This window comes from Cinclus cinclus, chromosome 2 (genome assembly GCF_963662255.1).
Source record: "Cinclus cinclus chromosome 2, bCinCin1.1, whole genome shotgun sequence".
Lineage (NCBI taxonomy): Eukaryota > Metazoa > Chordata > Aves > Passeriformes > Cinclidae > Cinclus > Cinclus cinclus.
In genome coordinates, this window is record NC_085047.1 from 115,919,039 (window position 1) to 115,942,213 (window position 23,175).

Sequence of the window (23,175 nt, forward strand, 5' to 3'; positions counted from 1 at the left end):
AGCAATATTTCAGCTCTCTCCTGGTGGTGTTTCCCCTCCCACATCCCTTTCTACAGGGATTTCCTGCTAAACCAAGACATATCAAGATCTCTCTCCTTGTGTCTTTTCTAATTGATAAATTCTTAATTATTTCCAGATTTTTTTTTTATTTGTTTGCCCTTAATAATTTTCATTTCTATCTGGTTCCCTAAAATTCATCTTAGCCTTGTAGCCTCTCAGAAACCCAAACATTCTTCTTCCATCCAAATTCATTATCACCACTCTTTAATTCAATTCTTATGGCTCTTTTATAATCTGCTTTTTTTACCTAATAACTTCTCCTACAGCACCTAAAGCAAAATGTTTTACTGAAACATGAATAGATCCAGCGACTTAAAATGGAATAAATCAGTCAGCACATCATGGGAGAGGTATTGGATCAGCCTGGAATGATTCCCTTTTCCAATGCCATGTTGACATAATAACATCTACAGTTTTCTTTCAAGACTTTAATTATTCTTCCTTCCAAAATTTGTGTAAAAGCTCTGCACATGATTAAGTCAGGCTAATGAGCACCGGGGTACCCGAGTCAGAAGGGGAGGAATTCTTTAAGTGATGCATTTGTTATTCTCTGAGGATTTGCTCTAATCCCTGATCTGACAAATTTATTAAAAATCCTTTCTAACTGTGTCCAACTGTCTGCAATTCCCTCTCCTCTTCCTTTGGAATTCTGGGCTGGACCTTGCACTGTCTCCTGCTGTAGGATCTGAAGTCATTTTTGTCTTGTTTCATCTCTAACAGTGACCATTTATTTTCATTTTCACTGGCTATCCTACATTTTCCACTTTTCTGTATTAAATGATCCTTAGTGAATGTAGGACAAATTATTATTTTTAATACTTTGAATATTTTATTTATTTTTTAGCTAATCTGCATTACATCATATCCTTACTCCGTCCTCAACTTTTGCATTGGTCCTGCTTTTTTCCTCCCCACCGTGCACTCTTTTATTTAGATAACTGAAGAAAGTTTTGTGGTTCTCCTTTCCTTCACAAAATTTAGCTAAACTTGGATTTTTAGTAGCTCTGTCTCCACCCTTGTGCTTCCTGAATTCTGGGATGGAGCTGTCTGGGCTTCTGCCTGTTTTTTTCTTCCTTTCCTGCCAGTGCCAGACTCTTTGTTCACAATTTTTTTTTGTGCAATCCCAGCGCTCCCAGAGACGAGGGTGGTTGGATTTCTCTTTCTTTCTTTTCTCTTAATGAGAAATGAAATCATTAATTGGATGATGTTCATTCATGTCACAGAACCATGGGATGGCTTGGGTTGGAAATTGGTAGGAATTAATGGGTAATTACAGTCATCTCTTCATTAGGACCCTCTGATCTTCTGGGATTCTATGAAGATCCAAAGGTTCTGGTGTTTTTTGTTTTGAGAAAAAAAATGAAAAATGGTCCCTGAATGCAAATCATCTTCAGCAGCTCCAGATCTGAAAGCTGCTGTTCCAAGGTCAAGGAAATCAAGGAAATCAAGGAAGATCTTGCTGGGTGCAGAAAAGCTGGGACTGGGAAGGGATTAATTTATTACAACATTTCTGAATCTGAAAAAAACCCAAACCCTTTCCTCAAAAATCAGGTTCTCCCAAAAGGAGCTCTATGGTCAAAAACCTGCTCAGGACATTTCATCCACAAGCCTAAAAACACCACTAAACCCTTATTTTTCCTAATTAAAAAAAAAAGAAGAATAAATAAGTTTTATTTAATTTTAAATAACTTTTGCAGTGATACTGCATCTGTGGCAGCAAGAGCCAAGAGAGGGTGGATTCTCTTCAAGGGATTTCCTTTGAGGACAGAACCCCAGGAGAACAAATCCTACAACAGGGCACGTTCTTGGGGGGGAAGAGTTTTTGTCCAACTCATCCCTTCCCCTGGTTTGTAAAAGCCTGACATGGTTAGACCCAGCTTGGGTGGCTTCTCTAAACAGGTGAGCCCTGGGGGTATTTTGTTTTCCTTTTGCTTGCTGTGCTGTCCAAACTCTCCAATCCTCACATCCATGGGCTTCTACAAACAGGTGAAGCCTGGGGTTAAAATATTTTGTATTTTTTTTTTTTTGCCGGCTGTGCTGTTCAAGCTCTCCATGGGATTGTGATCCATCCAAAGCCAAGAGCCCATGGATCTCATCTTTATTAGCCCAGCTTTAATGGTGAGCTGGTTTTGCCTCTTTGTCCCTGGAGACCAGACTGTTGGGAACAAACCCTTTAAAGCTTTATTGCTTTCGCGTTCCCATTGTTTCCTTGTCACGGCTCTGCTGAGCAGAACTTCCCTTTGACAGTGGCTGCTTCTCCCTAAAAGCTTCTGACTCTCCGAGGCTGGACCAGCAGGCTCCATCCCAGCATCTCCCTCTTGTAATTGCCTCAGGGCCAATTCCTCCTAAAAGAATTAAAAATGCAAATCCAATCTCATAATTGTGTAATATGATCAAGCTGGCAGCTGGATCAATACCGGCCCTGGCTGTCGATAAAGCAGCTCCCAGCTCTGTTTGTCAGAGCTGGCCAACGTCACTTTATCACTGCTGCTGGGGTCCTTCCCCCTCCAGGAGAGATGACATTTTATCAGTGCTTTCCTATCAATCAGCTCCAATTTTTGCATCATGGAAATTCCTCCTGTCGTCCTGCCGCTGCCTGGGTTTTCTTTGGGAGGCTGGAGAAGGAGTCAGGCAGGCTTTGGCTTCTCCAGGCTGTCACAGGGACTGGGACTGACAATAACACACTGGGGTATCTTCATTTTCTAGCCACAAATGACACGGGGTTACCAGCAAAGGGAAGCACTGTGGAAAAGGAAATCTGGGAATCAATGAGTGAATTCCCGCTGGTGCTGGAGCTGTTGGGTTCTCTGTAAATGAAAGGCTTAATATGAGATAAACTTCCCACCCCTGAGGCTCCAAACCCACTCCAGACAGTTATTTCTTACTCAAGAATGCCTCCATCCAAAACAGAGTGTTTTGGAATAAGGTCTCCTGGTCCAAAATGTGGAGGGATTAAAAGGCACAAAAATTGAATTAGCATGGACATTGTTCCTCCCTGCCCAGCCACAACAACAAAAACTGAAATAAATCAACTCATGATAAAATATATGAAGATAATGGCCCAGTCTGCCCAGCTTCTTCTGTACAATTCCTGGCCGCAGAGTGTTTTGGGAAAAGCAATAAAAAAATCCCTAACTCACACAGGGATCATTCCATAGGTAGCAAAACAATCAGGTGGCTTTTTTTTGGGAGATCCCAGCATTATTCAGATGTACAGAAATAGGGAACAGAAAGGAAGGGAAAAGGTTTGAATTCCCAGATTTGCTGTGGCTGTCCCTGGATCCCTGGAATGTTCAGTTCCAGGTTGGACACTGGGGCTGGGAACAGCCTGGGACAGTGGGAGGTGACCCTGCCATGGCTGGGGTGGGATGGGATGATCTTCAAGTTCTCTTCCAACCCAAACCATTCCATAACTCAAAGCTTCTGTGATTGTAGATTAAAAACTTAATACATGTATGGGTACCTCACCCAGTTCATCTGCTGGGAAGAACTGGAAAACAAATCCTGGGAGGAGCAGCTGAGCTGGGAAAGGGGCTGAGCCTGGAGAAAAGGAGGCTCAGGGGGGACCTTGTGGCTCTGCACAACTCCCTGACAGGAGGGACAGGGGAAAAATGAGAGGAGATGGCCTCAAATGGCACCGCGGGAGGCTCAGGTTGGAGATTGGCAAAGAAAATTTCCCTGTCAGAGCGGTCAGGCCTTGGGATGAGCTGCCCAGGGAGGTTTGGAGTCACTGTCTGTGGGAGTGCTCAGGAGCAGTCTGGATGTGGCCCTTGGGGACAGGGTTTGGGGTGATGCTGCTGCTGCTGGGTGGCACTGGCTCATCCTGGAAATTCCTTCCCACTCTGATGATTCCATGATTCCTGGGAATGCTCTTCTCTCCTGTCTCTTACAGCTGATCCACAGCAAGAAATCTGCTGCCCAAAAAATCAAGAGCATAAACAGGATAAATGGAATTCAAACACAAATGCACTGAGGCAGAAGAGCATCAACACTCACAAAATAAAGACATTTCACTCACAATCAACTCACAGCAAGAGAAGTTTTGCTGGTGCTGGCCAGAGAGTAAAAATTCAGTGTCAGGAAAATATAAATGTTCCAGCTATGTTTTTGTTTCCCTCTGGAATGGAAACAAAAATTTTAAGAACATTTTTCTGATTTGGAAGTGGCTCAAAAATTGCTATTTTTGTATTGAAAAGCTCCAGGTTTTGGTGCAGGCCTCAGCACAGAATCCCTGGCCTTCAGAAAACTTGGTCAAACCCAGTAAATCTCCACAGAATAACCCAGCCTTGATAAACTCCATATTTTAATGCAGTGACATTTTGTTGAGAGCGTTCCAGCTGCCCTGAGCTGTGGCCTGGTTGAGATTGGGCAATTTGGAGTTATTAATATTGCTAAATCTTCCTTTTCAAAGGCCACCACATCTCTTGATGATCACTGGACATAAGGAATTAATAATTTGGAACTGGGGAGAGGGTAGAGGGAGGGCTGTGGTGTGGTTTATTAGACCCAGGCAGAGGGTTGTAATAAAGCTGCCCATAGGCAGGTCACAAATCATATTTTTGGTTCTTAACAAAAATAATTATTATTTTAAAAAGAAAAGCACCCCAGCTCAGCTGGCTGTGAGTTCCCATCCCAGATGGCAACGGAGACTCCCTGGATGAGCCCCTGAGCAGTAGGGCTGGGACAGCTTGAGCCTGATTTTCCTTGGTGGAGTGCCTTGGGATGGGACAGGATAGTGGGAGAAGGTGTCACCTCACCTGTGGGTTGGTGGACATGTCCCTAATTGTCCCTTCCCTTGGCTCAGGGTTCCAAAAGTATCCATGGAATGCGGTGCTTGATCCCAAAATGAAAATTGTTCCCTGCTCATGGAATCCCAGGATGGTTTGGGTTGGGAGGGACCTCAAATCCCACCCAGTGCCAGCCCTGCCGTGGGCAGGGACACCTCCCACTGTGCCAGGCTGCTCCAGCCCCAATGTCCAACCTGGAACTGGGCACTGCAAGGGATCCAGGGGCAGCCACAGCTGCTCTGGGAATTCCAACCTCTTCCAATGCCTCACTCAAGAGCTCCTGGCTGGGAAGGACCTGGAGCAGGGATTTAGGGAATTTATGGTGGTGCCTGATCCATGTGGTGCTCAGAAATGAAGAAATTCCTTTTCCTTTCCTTCCAGCGCCTCCACACAATCCCAAGACTTCAAGGAGTTGTAACATCCTTAGAAAAATGTCAGTTCTATCCCTTGACAGTCACACCAAAAACACCTTCACATTTTTAAATGTTTAACCAGATCAAGATGATTTTTAAGGTCTCTCTTTAAGGCAGGGACACCTTCTCTTATCCCAGGTGGCTCCAAGCCCCAATGTCCAACCTGGAACTGAACATTCCAGGGATCCAGGGGCAGCCACAGCTGCTCTGGGGCCTCACCATCCACACAGGCAGGAATTCCTAATTCCCAGTGTCCCATCCAATCCTACTTTGAAGCCATTCCCTGTGTCCTGTCCCTCCATGCCTTGTCCCCAGTCCCTCTCCAGCTGTCCTGGACCCCTTTAAGCTCTGAGCTCTCCCTGCAGCTTCTCCTCTCCAGGCGAGCACCCCCAGCTCTCCCAACCTGGATCCACGATTCCATGATCCTGTGAAATTAGAGATTTAAGAGTTTTCCATGGCATTCCTTTCCTCTCTGCCATCACCGTGCCAGCTTTCCTGGCCCTGCACACCAATCCATTCTGGAAAGGTCACACACTTCACTCCTCTCCCAGTTTCCCTACACACTGACCCTGCTTCCAACAACTCCTGTGCCAAGATTTCCCCAGGAAAAGCAGTGTGGGTGTGGGATGTGATGGGTGAGCCCAGCTTTGATCCCCAGCAGTTCACACACTGAGATGCTCTCCTTAAGTGGCTGTAAAACACCAGCGTGACACAGGAACAGCAGAATATTTCCCTCTTCGTTTTTGCTACAAGTTAATTTCTAGGCAATTACTGCAGCTTGAAACACTTGCATTTGCTCTGCAGGAAGAAGAAGGTTATTTAAATTTTTTTTTTTAATCTTTTTTGTCATTAATTATTGATGATTCGGATCAGGAGCTGTTTATTGCCTCTTTATTTTGCAAAGAGTTTTCAGTGTTAGGGGGTGCGTGGTGCACGGATACATCGTTTATTTGGCCAAGAAATCGTTGTGAGGGAAGGGATTTTTGCCTTTTACACCTTGGATTTTCAAAAGCTGGGAAGCTGGGTTGCTGTCCAGCCTCATCTGGCTCCAAATTGTATTTATCCAGGGGAAATCTGACTTAAAATGGCCAAAACGGCCCAAAAAAATTGCATGAGAAATAGCCCAAAAAGTCCTAAAATCTGCACTAAAACACCCAAAATCTGCCAAAAATTCCGAGGATTTCTGAGAAAAATATTGGGAAAGAGCTCCTAATAAACCCACACTAAAATATTATAACACCCCGCCCCCTCAAAATCCTGCAGAAAAGTCCAAAAATCAGTCACTGGAAACCTAAAATCAGCAGCGAAACAACCAAAGTCTACACTAAAAGACCCAAAACCTACAAAAATCCTGAGGATTTCTGGGAAAAACATTAAGAAAAAAAACAGGGAAAACGCAGCCAAAAAAACCCCCTAAAAATAGCCAAAAATTAGCACTAAGAAATTCAAAAATCCCCGAAAAATGGAACTAATAATGGCCAAAAAAAAATCCTAAAAATCCAAAAATGGTCCCAAAACCCAGCGAGATTCCAGAAAAATAAACGGGAAAGAGGAAACTGTGTTGTTGTAGAGCTCCTCTCCTCACATGGAGCACTTGTTTCCTGTTGATAGCAAGGGGCTGATGGCTGATAATTGCCCTGACAGATTGAGAGGGATCAGGCAGAGCTGAGAGCCAGAGTTATGGAGGAGAAAAGGAGGAGGCTGTGGTTTCACTGACGAGGAGAAACCACAGGGAGACAGCCTTGCCTTGGATTCAGGAGCCGTTGGGAATGCTCCTCCAGGTTTGGGTGAGCTCCCCCTTCCACCACAGAGCACCCAAAGCAAGTGGTTTTAGCAATCCAAGAGCTTTGGAATTCTGGTGCACACCCCGGGATTAAAAAATGGACAAAGGATAAAATCCAAGCCCTCTTTGCTGATGGTTTCCAAATGTGAGTGTGGGGAAAGGGTGACATCAAATCGTGGAGCGGTTTGGGATGGAAGAGAAGTTAAAGATCATCCAAGGCCACCCATGACACCTCCCACTGTCCCAGGCTGCTCCGACCCCAGTGTCCAACCTGGCCTCAGGCACTGCCAGGGATCCAGGGGCAGCCACAGCAAATCTGGGAATTCCATCCCAGCCCCTGCCCACCCTCCCAGCCAAGAATTCCTTCCCAAAATCCCATTAATCCCTCCCCTCCTTCTGTCTGATCCCACTGCCCCAAATGGCTCCAGATTCCTTCCCAAAATCCCATTAATCCCGGCCCTTTCCAGCCTGATCCCACCACCCCAAATGGCTCCAGATTCCTTCCCAAAGTCCCATTAATCCTGGCCCTTTTCCAGCCTGATCCCACTGCCCCAAATGGCTCCAGATTCCTTCCCAAAATCCCATTAATCCCGGCCCTTTCCAGCCTGATCCCACCACCCCAAATGGCTCCAGATTCCTTCCCAAAGTCCCATTAATCCTGGCCCTTTTCCAGCCTGATCCCACCACCCCAAATGGCTCCAGATTCCTTCCCAAAGTCCCATTAATCCTGGCCCTTTTCCAGCCTGATCCCACCACCTCAAATGGCTCCAGATTCCTTCCCAAAGTCCCATTAATCCTGGTCTTTTTCCAGCCTGATCCCACTGCCCCAAATCGCTCCTTGGCTCATGAGTTGAGACTGGAAGCACCTACAGTTTCCTTTCTTTGTACAAAATTTCAGGCGAAATTTCAGGTGGTTTGTAACCCAAATTTCCCCTCTTTTCTGTATAAATGTTTTGGTTGAAAAATAGGAATAGGGAAACCTGGGTGAAAACATGAGGTGAAGGTGGCTTTGGCTAACAAGGAGTTGGAGTCAAGGAATTGGTCTTTATGAGCTTCTCCTGAGAAAACTGTGGGAATTTTAGGGATTTTTGCTGAATTTAGAGATTTGATTTCCAGCTGAATCTGGACCTGTCTTTGGCCTTTTCAGGGCTGCATTGGTGGGAAAATGAAATGAGCTGTTCCCAAGAATGAGGGGAGAAAAACCCAAGTAATTGTTGAGAGAGAAAAATGAATTTTTAAGGGGAAATATTAAACATCTGCTTGTTATTTATTCATAGGTTCCAGGAATTTGCAGAAATTATTTTGTGTCATTTTGAGGTACTTTGGAGTCCTTTCATGAATCTGAACATTGAAGCAAAATGGGTAAGGAGATTGTTTTGCCTTAAATACTTTGGGGTTTTTCTGGTGGTACAAACAGAACCCAGACACAATTAAAACCCAGTTTAATTAAAATATTTCTCTGCTGGATGAAGTGACCAAAAAACGATGAATTTAAAACCTTCAGTCATTCAAATCCTGTAAATCCCAGTCAATAATTTTATAGCCTTTCAACTTCTGCTCTTAGCACAACTTAAAAGCGTCGGAGTGAAAAAATGGTCTAACAAGTGCTCCTGCTATAACAAGACTATTACTTCCATTGATTTTTTTCCAAGAGGAAAACCCCCAGCTAAAATTCCAGAAGGAGATGAATACAACTGCCTTTTAATAATATTAACTTTCTGGAAATCAATATTTTCTCTCATTTTACACCATACTTTGCTACACCCCAGTCACTGTACAAGCCGTGAGAATCGATGCAGAGCCTGTGGATCTGCAAGGACCTTCCCAAAGGCTGGTGTAAGGGACAAGGATTAGTTAAGTCTGACCTGGAAAATCAGAATTTAAATTTAAGCTCAGAAAATGGCAAAGTGCTGCTGGTGGCTCCAGATCCAGAGGGATTTTGGGACAAGGATTAGTTAACTCTGGCCTAGAAAAGCAGAATTTAAGCTCAGAAAATGGCAAAGTGCTGCTGGTGGCTCCAGATCCAGAGGGACTCTGGGACAAAAATGCCTGGGTTTGCTCCTGATGCTGATGGATGTGTGAAGATGGAAAGGTGCAAATCTTCAAGCAGGCCACCCACAGCCAGATTTGAGTATCCCCAAGGATGGACGCTCCACGCTTTCCCTCTGCATCCCATGTCAGTCCTCAGTTTCTTACAGGAAATCTGTTCCCCGATGTTCCTGCATCTCCCTTTGGACAATTTTCACACCCTGCTTACTTAGACCCTACAATATTTAATTTATTTCATTTATTATTTTATTAATTTAATTTATAAGCATGTGTAAGTAACTCAAGGACATTAATTACCAACATAGGATGATGGGAAAATTGGGGTAAGGATATTCCAGCATCCCATGGATGTCAGGGAATCAGGACAAATTATGGCTTTTCCAGTCGTCCTGAAGAAACTCCAGGGCCTGGGATCACTACCCCAGGTTGCTCCAAGCCCTGTCCAACCTGGCCTAGGACACTTCCAGGGAATGGGGACTCCACAACCTCTCTGGGCAACCAAAATAATCACCCAAATTTTGGTGTCCATCTGCAATTCCACCTCTGGGGCCCATCTGGAAACAGAGCTTTGGAAAAACAGCTGGAAAACTTCAGCTCCAGTGGGTTGTGTCCCCTTCCTCTTGTCCTTGATGGAAAAAAAAACATTTTGTGATGTGGGGGCAGAACCTACACCTGATTGTAAATAAAGATATTTATTGATGGGGCTGGATCTAAATTATCTTTATCCCAACCCAAGCCTTTTCATGACTCCAAATCCATGATGAAATGAAGTTGCATTTTATCACCAAACCTCTTTTAAACCTCTCCTTTCCCTCTTAGTCTGAGCTCAATCCAGCAAAGGTTTGGCCATATTAAAATATTCCTGTGCTGAAACTTAAAGAAATCCCAGGAATGTTGTGAGATTTCACTGTAAGAGGAATAAGGGGAAAAATTTTTATTCCCCATGCTTTCATTCCAATTAATTCTGTCCATAGAAAAGTTTACCTAAATGAGGTTTTCTTCACAGAAAGCTGCTTTAAAGCAGGTGAGATTGTCATGATTAGGAGACTGGGAGAACTTTAAAAATACTGCATTTTAAATTTTCCCGAGGATAGAATATTCCTGTCTTGGATATTTCTGTTCTGGATGAAAGTCTTCTTGCCAAAAAAAATTCCTAACTTTTGATCAACTCTACAATGAAGCTTTGTCAGTGAGGACAGAGACATAAAAGTCAAGGCATGGAGAATATAAAATGAACAATATTCCTCATTTCCAGGCATAAATTTTCTACCTGGGCATAAACAGGTAATTTGGATATCAGTAGGATATTCCAAGTATTCCTTTGCTTTTTCTATACACAAGCAGAAGCTACTTCCTTTTTCCAGTTCTGGAGTCTTCCTTCCTTAACGTGGCCTTGCTGTTCAGATATTTTTTGGGGACAGGGGGTGTGAAGAAATTAATTAATAATAATAAGGAATTCCTTGTAAAAAGAAGAAATTCCACGACAAAATGATGTGTACATCATGGAAACAGCGTGTACATCTTTTTCATCGCGAAAAAGACCCTGCTGGTGTTTTCTGCAAAAATATCTCGTGCTGCTTTCAACTTTGTCAGGAAAATATTCTAGGAAAAAGCTGTTTAAACAGCAGTGCAAGAGCCAGAGCCAGTAACTGTCAACTCAAACCTTTTTTTTTTGTTGTTTGTGTTATCGTTTTTTCTTCATTTTTCTAATTTTTCACCAGCATTCCTGGGGTTTTCTCTGCATTGTCCCAACTGCATCTTGTGAAATCACAAAGATATTCCAGTCCCTTTATGCTTTCTTATTTATTAACCTCTCCAAAACGTACCCAAGCATTTTTCCTTTGCCTTCCTCCCTGTATGGATGTGCTGCAGGAGCCTCCCAGCCTGGAGCATGTGGCACAAGAAATGAGGGAAAAGCCTCATTTATGGCCTTAAATTGTACCGGGGAGGTTCAGATTTATGAGGAAATGAATTTTTATCCCTCAGGAGAGGTCAGGAATTGGGATGAGCTGCCCAGGGAGGTGGGGCAGTCACTGGAAATGTTCAGGAGCTGTCTGGATGTGGCACTTGGTGCTGCTGGTGGGACTGGATGATCCTGATGGGCTCTTCCCACCTCGATTCCACAACTCTGGGGTTTTGGGATGAGTGGTGCCGGGCCATGATGTGCCACGGGCATCTCCCAGTGCTGGTGGAGAAGCTGGATTTCATCCAGGTGCTCAGAGCCTTTCCCCACATCTCCTGCAGGGAGCTGTGGTGGGGTTAAACTCTGCTTAAAATTCCTCCAGAGCCCCAGATCTCAACCCCCATGCTTCTAGGATGGTTCTACAGGCATTTCTGTTGTCCTTGGACATAATAACTGAATGAATATTTGGGAAAAAAATACGACTTTGGTAAATGATCAAGATCTGTAAGTATTAACCATTTGTCAGCAGAAATAAAAAAGCATCTCCAATCACCATCACTACTCAATCTGGGGGCTTTGCTCTCCTCTGTAGCACACAGGCTTGGATCTGGATCTAACAAAAGTATTGGAACAGAGCTAAAATGCTCCTAAAGCGTCTGGAAAGAGTCTTGGTCAGTGTGGCCAAGACTCCTCACTGATTCTGGGTAAGGAGGGGACCTTGTGCCAGCTAAAACTCAACTGGGTTTTGAGCTCGAAATCAGCTGGGAGTGGCAGGGGTGAGGAACAGCCTGGCTTTGATGGGAATGCTCCCCGTGGCCGAATTTTTGGTGCCTGTGAAGACACAAAACACACACAAAGTGAACTTCTCCCTCTGTCCAGCTCCGAAAGACACCGCTCCCCAAACGAACGATTAATGCCTGAAAAAAGCCTGAAAAATGGCTCTCCCTTTGACCTTTCTAAGGTTTGTCATTTAGTTGACATACCCATTACCTCCAAAATCAAATGTGTTTGTCTAAACATTATTCTGATGTTTGCTTTGGGCCCCAAAGGTCAGACAGCTGACCACTAACTCGCTGACAGTGATCAATTCCGGCTGAAATCCTGTCACTGGGCCTGTTTATTCCACGATCCATCTCTGCTTTGCCAGCCTCCCCCGCCACTTTCTGCTGTTGAGGCGCTTTTAAAGCTAACAATAATCCAATTTGGGATTGATCAATGGCAGCGTGTGGTCAGCAAGCAAAATGACAAAGTCTGCGTGCGGCCGCTGACCACAGGCTGGGGGTGTTCTGCATGGGGCTGGTTGCAAAGGGGAATGGATGGAAAACGTTCCCAGTCCTGCTCTTCCAGCTGCTGGGAGCCAGGATTTGTGTGCTCAGGACCGACACTTCTCCTGTGCTGCAAATCTGGTTCTTCAGGTGGCTGCCTGTGCTTAGTGTGAGGTTAAAAACTATTCAGAAAGTGTCCTTGGTTTTGTTGGAGTGCTTTTCCAAGTGAATTCTGCTCAGAATTCAGCCTTGATGTTGGGAAAATTTGGAAGTAACTCAGGAGAAAAAACACCACTTATCTATACTGAGCTCTGAGCACGAAGTAACAAGAGTAGAGAGAGACAATTTCTAATTCTCAGGGATTGTAGGGGTTTTATTCAATAGGAAGGGAAATGGAAATGGGCCTGTTCCCTTGTTTTTTAGTCAGGTAATTCAGAATAAGGGCAGGACAGGAAGAGGGGGCAATTTAGGAACAACTTTCTGGGTGTTCATGGAGAATACATTCCCCAAATTGTTGCCAAATAATCCGTGCTGTTTGGCACTGGCACAGATTGCCCAGACAGGATTTAAAGACCTTAAAGAGGACCTTAAAAATCATCCATTTCCACCCCTGCCATGGCAGGGACACCTTCCTGTAGGAGCATCAAGGGGTAGGACGGTCAGGATGGACGGAGACAGGAGATCTCTGAAGCCAGGTTTTGGAATTTGTGGTTTATTGCAAAGGGCCTGGGTGCAAGGGCCCTGCTGGGAACTGCCAGACACAGCTCAGAGCAGGCACCAGAGAGCAAGAGAGTAAGAAAATAAGAATTGAGAGGTAAGAGCAATAGCAGAAGGAAGAAGGGAGAGGTAAGAGCAATAGCAGAAGGAAGAAGGGAGAGGTAAGAGCAATAGCAGAAGGAAGAAGGGAGAGGTAAGAGCAATAGCAAAAGGAAGGACAAGAGAGAGAGGTTCCTGTTACAATACAGAAAATCTTCTGTGCTGAATATTCTAATTTTCACTGACCAATCTAATACAAGAGACAAATCCTACAGCATTTACACACAGCCTGTAAGAATCATTACATTACCACACTGTGTTACATTTCAAACCCTAAAAACTCCTCTGTGGACCCTTCTGCCAGGCTGGCAGGGTCTGCTCTGACCCTGGAGCTGTGTGCAGGCAGAGGGAATTGTTCAGTCCAGAGGGGATCACTCTCAGCTGCCCACACTGTTGTTTTCAGTTGTTCAATAACTGAGGTTTGGAATCTCAGAGATGGCTTTAATTTCATTCTCACTTATAGTTCCCATATTCTCAAAATCCTTTGCCAGGCAATCAGATTTATAAGGTTCTCCTGTTTCATCTTCCCCAACACCTTCTGCTGTCCCAGGCTGCTCCAGCCCCAGTGTCCAACCTGGAACTGAACATTCCAGGGATCCAGGGACAGCCACGGCTGCTCTGGGAATTCCATCCCAGACCCTCCCCACTCTCCCAGGGAACAATTCCTAATTCCCAGTATCCCATCCAATCCTACTTTGAAGCCATTCCCTGTGTCCTGTCCCTCCATGCCTTGTCCCCAGTCCCTCTCCAGCTCTTTTGGAGCCCCTTCAGGCTCTGGGAAGGGCTCTGAGCTCTCCCTGGAGCCTCTCCTGTCCAGGCTGGACTATCCCAACTCTGTCAGTCTTCCCCTCATGGGTTTTTAGTAAAGCCTTTTTTAATCAAAGGGTGGTAGTGAGATTCTTTCAAAGCATTGGAGGATGAAAAAGAGGAGTGAAGTGCAGTGACATCAAGTCTAGAGATCAGGGAAAGGTTCTTCCCTGTCCCAGAGGGTGCTGGCACTGCCCAGGCTCCCCAGGGAATGGGCACAGCCAGAGCTCCAGGAGCTGCCAGGGATGCCCAGGCTGGGATTGTTGCAGGGTCTGGGCAGGGACAGGGCTTGGACTGATGATCCTGTGGGTCTCTTCCAGCTCAGGATATTCCATAATTCTGTGACAAGATCCTGGTCTGTGTCTTGGCTGCATTCTCCACCCTCAGGCCCCTCAGGAGTTCTGGAGGTGGCTCCATGGAGTGTCCCCTCCTTGTAACAGTGACGCAGGAGAGCTTCCCTCCCTGCAGCTCTCCAAGGAGAGTGGGATCACGAACTCTCGGAAGTGTCCTGGAGTCTCTGATCCAAAGGACAGGGCACCATCAGTGGTGGGAGCCTTTGCAATCCTTTTGTCTGGATTATTTTGGTGAACTCCTGCTCCTCCCTCCTGCTCCCTGGACCTGCAGAAGAGCCCAGTACACCTCAGTGACTCCAGAGGTCAGGGACACTTTGAGCAGCCTGGGGACATGGTGACACCAACCTGTTCTCAGACTGGGACATTTCAGGTATCTTCCATCTTACCATGAGTGACTTTGGTGGAATGTTTTCTGCAGGATGCTGGAAATTCCTCCTGAGGAGGGCACCAAATTTCCCCAGGGTTTTATGGGCCTTGACTCATTCCTTTCTTCTGAAACTGCCTTTTTATTGTGCCTTTTAATCCTGTAAAATTTATGAGGCGGACTTGAGTCTCAGAGCTGCAGCCAAGCTGAGGGACAGACTTCCAGTTCTGGAAGATTTCCTCTTTTGCTGTTGTTTCTCCATCCTCCTTTGTCCTGCTGAGGAGCAAAGGGAAAACTGCCCTTCCAACAGGTGATTCCAGCAAATCCTTGACATCATCTTTTAAATTTCTTGTGTTGCATTCTTATTTTTGCTTAGCTCATCCTTCCTCCCTATCTTAATTCCACCTGAAGGAACCTCTCCATGCCATTTTGTTTGACATGAGGGAGAATTCTTTTACTTTTGATGGGATAAAATAGAATTAATTTCATATTTGAGCTGAGATTCCAACAGCAGATCCTCTGAGTATGCTGGAAAACAAATCAACTGGAGACCACTTGGATTGAGCACAGATATGTAAGTTTAAAATTTAGGGATATGAGATGTACTTCTGAATTATGGTGCTCCAAGCCTCATCCAGCCTGGCCTTGGACACTTCCAGGGATCCAGGGGCAGCCACCTCTGTGCCAGGGCCTGCCCACCCTCACAGGGGAGAATTTCTTCCTAAATCTGAACCTAAATTTCCCCTATTTCAGTTTGAACATAGATTTGAACCCCAAGTAATACTGAACATTGATGCGTAAGATCTGTCGCTTGCCTAAATTTCTTTTGTTCTTCATTATTTGAGCAGAGTTCTCAGGTGGGCAAATCCAGATAATGCTGCAGCAGAGAAGATTTGGATTCATCTCAGCTGTGCCCAGACCATATTTCCATGCATTCCTCCAAACAGACATTGGTTTGTTGTTAAAATAATAACACGTCTCAGCAATAAAATCTGCCTTTGATAGCTCGTTCAATAGATTTGTAGAATGTAATTAAAGCATATCACTACATTGACAGCAAATTGATGACCTTTTAATTATTTCAGGAGAGCTGAGTGCACAATCTTTTCTCACCTACCTGGAGAAAACAGGCAGCATTTTGTGAGGGAATTATACATTTAAATATGGAGAATTCATTTTGTTTTTCACTTTGAACTGGGTTATCCAGCTCTTGCTGAGCTCCAGGGGGGGATGTGAAGGGTTGCCCACTCTGTCCCAAAATTTTCTTAGGAAGTTTGTGCAGCTGAATCCCTCAAATCCTGGAAAAAATTGTGAGGAATCCATGGCAGATGATGAAAATCCTGGATAAAGGGGATGCTCAGGAGGATCAGCTCAAAATTCCAAACCCAAAGCAATGAAGGATTTCTTAGGCATTTGGTCTTTGTCACCTGTGTGAAAAATGAGGAAACAATTCCCACTAACTCAGACTGTCCCCGTTGATGCTGCTCTGCACAACTGATTCCCAAAGCCCTCAGGAAGCCAGAGAGCTTTGTATTAATGTGGGAATTACTGCACAAAGAGAATTCCAACATTTTGGGGAATAACGTTCCCTGAAACCAAACTCTTTCGGAAGGCTTCGCCTCCTCAGCCTTTGCCCCAAATACAGAGAGGGGGGTTTGTCCAAAGCTGAAAAATGTGGGACATGTTGATTTTTTTCTTCCCCTTAATGAAATTAAAGGCAGCCAGTTAATCTTTAGCAGGATTTTTAGTCATTAATCCCAGAAAGAAACAGGGCTGCTTTATAACAAAGCACCTCAAGTAAGTGATCTTGATTTATTGTTGTGCACGAGGAATGCGCACTGGGGCTCAAGCAGCTTTTTATAATTGAATCAAGCTTATGATTCTCTGTCAAATTGTTCATTTTGGGCTGGTTCTTGCTGAGTTTTTCCCTTTTCCCCCCTTTTTTTCCTGGCCATTTCCAGCAGTTTGAGTGTTTCTGCTGCTCCATTCATGTTAAAGATTTCCATTAAGGGGGTGCCTTTATGATGAGAGAGACTTTCAGGTTTCTTTTAAGTGCTGGGAAAGGGGCAAGAGGGCTAAAATGAAGGATGATCCCCAGGCATTTTTCCACATCCAAACCCCAAGGACAGAGCAGACCCAGAGACAAAAAATCTCCAGGACTTCCCAGAAAACTGCAAAGGGAAGGGTGCCCATCTTGCTGGGTGAAAAAGCATTGGTGAAAGCACTCCAGGTCTCCAACCCAGGCATTTTGAAGAGGAACAACCCAGTTTCAGACCATTTCAGACCAGTTATCCAGTTCCTCAAGTTCTGTTGTGAGTTACACCATCCTTTTGGCCAGTGCAAAATGGCTCCATGAGGGGAAAACATTCCCTCCTTTGTTCCAGAACCTTGGCATTTCTTTTTCCAACACAGCTCCTCTCCCAAACCAGAGGGGCTGAACTTCAAACATGATCAGCTGTGCCCTCTGGAGCTGCCACAATTCCTAACAGATGCTGGAATGTCCGTGCTCTGCATTGTTAGGATTAAGGCTGCGTGTGAGTAATATTCCATTAGGATTTGGGAACAGCCAAGCTGGAAAAACTCAGTGACAACACCAAAATCCACAGTTCCTGCCACTCTTCCAGTGTGGTGCACAATGGGAAACCCTCACCTGAGCGTCCCCAAAACACACCAAAAAAATGACATTTAATCATCATAATATTTTTCCCAACCTGAATCGCCTTGCTTTTATTAATGCTTTTTGACCGGAGCTTCTGTGGTTTAATTTCCTGTAGCTATCAAGTGACAGTGAATCAAGCAAAGCCTTTAACCTTGGCTCCCTTTTGCATTTAGAGCTGCCTGGGTTTGACAGTTTTAAACTGGTGTTAATCCCCCTCCCTTTTCCCCCTTTCCTCACTCCATGTTTCCTCCTTTTTTTTGGTGGAATATCAACCTGCACCACCCGAGCTGTTCTCATGGACTGGGATTATTTTAAGCACAGTAAGGAGAACAAGTTTTTAACTCCAGCCAAACAGGATTGGCTTTACCCAAGTGCTCTGGGACTGTTCTGGGCAAAAACTCTTCCCTGCCTGGAGCAGTGAGTGCCTTGTGTGAGGTGGAGGATGCACAACTTCCCTTCCCTTCCCTTCCCTTCCCTTCCCTTCCCTTCCCTTCCCTTCCCTTCCCTTCCCTTCCCTTCCCTTCCCTTCCCTTCCCTTCCCTTCCCTTCCCTTCCCTTCCCTTCCCTTCCCTTCCCTTCCCTTCCCTTCCCTTCCCTTCCCTTCCCTTCCCTTCCCTTCCCTTCCCTTCCCTTCCCTTCCCTTCCCTTCCCTTCCCTTCCCTTCCCTTCCCTTCCCAAAACTTCCCTTCCCAAAACTTCCCTTCCCAAAACTTCCCTTCCCTTCCCAAAACTTCCCTTCCCAAAACTTCCCTTCCCAAAACTTCCCTTCCCAAAACTTCCCTTCCCTTCCCAGAACTTCCCTTCCCTTCCCAGAACTTCCCAAAACTTCCCTTCCCTTCCCAAAACTTCCCAAAACTTCCCAAAACTTCCTTTTTCTTTCCTTTTTTTGAGCATTTGGATTGTTTAATTTTTTTTTTCCAGCCTGTTTGCTTTTGTTTCTGGAGCCTGCAAATTCTTTTGATGCTCAGCTTCTACAGTCATTTGGAATTTTTATATCTTTTCCCTATAAACACATGAAGTTTTTAAAATAGAACATTAAAAAAAAGGGATTTGAGGAGTTTTTTGGGGTGATGAGGTTGTGACTGGACAATCTTGAAGGTCTCCTCCAAACTTGAGTGATTCTGGTTTTCTAAAGGATTTTATCCCTTTCACAATATTTTTTCTCTCTTCTCCTCTTCACTGCTCCCCCTCCCATTTTCACTTCACTGAAATCTGTTTGGATTCTGTTATTTCAGCCTTATCCCGCTGGAATGTTAATGTTAAAAATGAGGAATTCTCTGGAACTCAGGGTGCTTGGGCTCAGATTTTCAGGAGATCTGCATCCCTGCCCTGGGAGCTGTGGAGAGGGAGATGCTCACAGAGGCAGCAGAGCCTCTGGAGCTGTTCCCTTCCTGGATTCTGCCTTCCCAAAGGATTTTTAGCTCCCATTTCCCGCCTGCATTTCTTCCAGCGGCCTTTTGGTGTCATTCTGTTATTAACATGGAGCAAAGAGCCTCCGAAATTCTCCTCTCTCCTTTCCAGAGCAAGGCAGAGCCTGGAGCAGATAATTCCTGCTGGAAAGGCACCGAGGTGAGTTAAGGATGGAGTTAAACCTGCACACCTGGCCCAGATCCTACTGAAATCCCTAAAAAAAGAAGTGTGTCCATCACTCCCAGGCAGTGAGTTTGTGTTTAGTGATGCTCAGCTAGAAATGAGATTTGGTAAAAGATTCAGGAAAAAAAAAAATACAAACCCATAACTCGGCTCTGTCCTGGTCCTCGAGAGGGTCTGCAGGACAAACCACACCAGGAATGCTGAGGCCACTTGGAAGGTTCAGATGGAACAGAGGGGATAAAAAAATCCAGGAATTCAACATCCTGCTGGGAAATAGAACTTGAAACTGAGGGCTAAGAGGTGACAGGATATGGAATTTTCTCTATGGCCAGGTCCCTGGAAAGCTCAGGGTGCTCCATGGAGAGAAGATTCCCAGGATAAGGTGAGGACACAGGAACAAAAAATGTGGTAGGACTGTACCACCAACAGATTTTTTGTAGTTTTTTGATTCATCTGGGAGGGGAAAAATGAGTTGTTAGGAAGTTTTCATAGCAATTTTCATAGCAATTAAATAGTAATAATAAAAAAAGGGCAATTTTAACATTTGCTTTTATCCAAGAGAAAATATTCCAGCACTCAGAATTATGTTTGTATGGGGGAGTAGTGCAGATTTTTGCAGGATTTTTCCTCCTGGATTGAAGGATTGTTTTGAACTTTAAGCGGTGTAAATGAATAAAATTCACATGGGGAAATGTGCTGGAGCGGGTGGGTGGTGCTTCCATGGACAGATCAAACCAGGATCTGCTGAGGAATTGCACACCTGGAATCTGAAATATCCAATGGCTCTTTCAGGGTCTACAAAATAAGGAGGCACTTGAGAAATTCCTTCTCCGTGGATCTCTCCTGCAGTTTTCCCTCTTCCTGAAACCTGCTCTGCCAGAAAATCCTTGCATTTGTGGAAAAGCATAAAAAAATGTTGTTTTTTTTTTTTCTCTGATGAGCTTTCATCAAAACATAATTTTGCTTCCTGTGAACACAAACAATTATTTATGACCACTGCAAGGGCTCTGCTTGAATGCTTGCATTAAATAACCCCAGGAAGGGCTTCATTTTCCTTCAGACTTTCATTAAATGCTTCTAGAAATTCTGGAAGTATCAGAAAAAAACATTCCTTTCTTCCTCCTCTTCCCTTTGGGAATAAACCCATCTCTAGGAATAAGGAGGAAATGGATACAGTTGGATACCGGACACCACATTCTGCAACGGATCACAATGAGATTGCTAAGGAAATAAAATGGGGGGAAAAATCTTCAAAGAAGTTGGACAAATTTGCATTTTTGCTGCCTTTATTTCCTAACCCTGTTGGATGATATCTTCTTTTTCTTGAAACTCAACATGGTGGAAAATCCTTAATTGTGAGAATTTTTTTTTTAGAAAAAGAGGATTTAGCCTCTGCTGAATCATCCAGGGAGAATTTTCCAGTGCATGGTTTGTACTGGAAGTTTCTCTGCAATTCCCAAGCTGTGGAGGGACAAAAACACCAGTCCTGATGCATTTCTTGACTCAGATATCAGGAGTTCTCAATCTGCTCCAGAACAGAGAATCATGGAATGGTTTGGGTTGGAATGGACATTGAAGGTCATCCCTTTATCCCATCCTTTTATCCCATCCTTTTATCCCATCCTTTTATCCCATCCCTTTATCCCATCCCTTTATCCCATCCCTTTATCCCATCCCTTTTTCCCATCCTTTTATCCCATCCCTTTATCCCATCCCTTTATCCAATCCTTTTATCCCATCCCATCCCATCCCATCCCATCCCATCCCATCCCATCCCATCCCATCCCATCCCATCCCATCCCATCCCATCCCATCCCATCCATGGCAGGGACACCTCCCACTGTCCCAGGCTGCTCCCAGCCCCAGTGTCCAGCCTGGCCTTGGACACTGCCAGGGCCCCAGAAGGAGCCACAATCTCTCTGGAATAACACACAGGCATTGGATTCGTCCACTTTTCCATGCCAAATTTCCCCAGTAACTTTAGGACAACAAGGAGGCTCTCGTTGACTCCCACAGGGCTCACAGCACCTTCAACATCCTCAGCTGGAGCCTTCACCTCCACCACAGAACAGGGACACAGTCTGGAGAGCCTTCTCCATCATGTCCATCCCAATCCTGCCAAAATTTCTGGCCTTTGCTGAGGAACTTCCCCATGGAAAGGGTGCTCAGGCCTTGGCAAGAGCTGCCCAGGGAGGTTTGCAGTGCCCATCCCTGGAGGTGTCACCTGGAGGTGGCACTCAGTGCTCTGGGATGGGGACAAGGTGGGGATCAAACACAGCTGGGACTCCGTGGTCTTGGAAATCTTTTCCTACCTCGATGAATCAGAGATTCTATAAAATATTTTGCATTTTTTTATGTTTTGATTTGAGGTCTTCTCTCCAGCCCTTCAGCCTCTTCAATACCAATCATGTGCCAACAGCTGGTTTGTTCTGCTAGAATATAATTTTTGTTTCTTGCCCTGCCTGATTTTGAGTGATTTTTCAGCCTGATTTTGGAGTTTTCTCAGCTGCAGGAAGAATAAAACCTGGTGCTTTTTAATCCTGTACCAAGGTGCTGGCCCCTTTCCATCAACCCAATTCTCCACAGAGACACGAGGCAGAAACCTTTTTTCTCAACCAATTCTCCTCTTAAAGTTTGGTTTGAGGTTTCATGCTGAGGTTTGGAGCGAGTCACATTTTGCCAACAGGTTACTCAGTCTCTGCAGAGTTCCACCACCTATTTAAGGTAGAAATATCCCAGCTGGTACATAATGCATGGGGCCTGCATGCTCCAAACCACAAGTGGCTCAAAAAAGCCCGAGCGGTGAATCCTGCTGGGAAAGTTCAAAATAATGAAAGAACAGCCACTTCTTGCTGCCTGTGACAGCTCTATTTGTGAGGCCAAGCCACCCGGGGAATATAAAACTAAAATATAGTTAATGAGAGCTTTCAATCAGTGCTGGGTACTCAGAGGTTGTGGCAGTGCCTTCTGCTGGGATTTCAGGGCTGTTGAGCCAGAGAAAAATGTGTTGCCTTTTCAGAAAAGAGAGCAGGTGTTTTGTGTTCTTTGGCTTGTTGCTTTGTATCTTATAACTCAGGAGATTCTTATTCTACCAGAAAGTTTCACAGAATCAGTTGGGTTGGAAACGCTCTCCCAGACACAAAAATCAGGCTGAAAAAGAAATAAAGATCCCATTATGGCAGAACAAACCATTTGTCAGCACATGATTGGCATTGAAAGGGGCTGAAGGTCTGGAGGAAAGTCCTCAAAACGAAAAAATAAACACATCCAAAGTACTTTATAGAATCACAGATTCATCGAGGTTGGAAAAGAGTTCCAAGGTCGTGGAGTCCCAGCTGTGCCCCACGGCCACCTTGTCACCTTGAGTGCCACGTCCAGGTGACACCTCCAGGGATGGGCACTGCAAACCTCCCTGGGCAGCTCTTGCCAAGGCCTGAGCACCCTTTCCATGGGGAAATTCCTGCTGCTGTCCCAGCTGAGCCTGCCCTGGCCCAGCCTGAGGCCGTTCTCTCCAGGATCAGCCAGTGCCACCCAGCAGCAGCAGCATCACCCCAAACCCTGTCCCCAAGGGCCACATCCAGACTGCTCCTGAGCACTCCCACAGACAGTGACTCCAAACCTCCCTGGGCAGCTCATCCCAAGGCCTGGCCGCTCTGCCAGGGAAATTTTCTTTGCCAATCTCCAACCTGAGCCTCCCCTGGTGCCATTTGAGGCCATCTCCTCTCATTTTTGCCCTGCCCCTCCTGTCAGGGAGTTGTGCAGAGCCACAAGGTCCCCCCTGAGCCTCCTTTTCTCCAGGCTCAGCCCCCTTTCCCAGCTCCCTCAGCCCCTCCTGGGGCTCCAGCCCCTTCCCCAGCTCCGTTCCCTGCCCTGGACACGCTCCAGCCCCTCCAGGGCTCTCCTGCAGGAGCCACAACTGGACACAGCCCTCGAGGGTCTCTCAGTGCCAGCACAGAGGGACAATCCCTGCCCTGCTCCTGCTGGACACACAATTCCTCATCCAGCCCAGGTTCCTCTGTCCTTCTTTCCTCCTGGGCTCATGTCCAGAATTGTTCAGACACAAATGAACCCACTGCTACCTTTTAAAACAGATAACCTGGGAAAGAAAGCTCGTTTCACATTTCAAGGCTTGCTCTCCAGAAAGCTCCTCAGGATGAAAACACAAAGCAGCAGGAAAACCAAAGCAGGAAAGCGTGGTGCTAATGGGAATGGATGGATTTTCCCACCCTCCTCAAGAAAAAACAAAAGCAGCTGCTCCTTTTTTACGGAATGGTCTCTGTGATTGAATCTGAATCTGAATCTGCTCTGGGCTCTTCTTCTGCT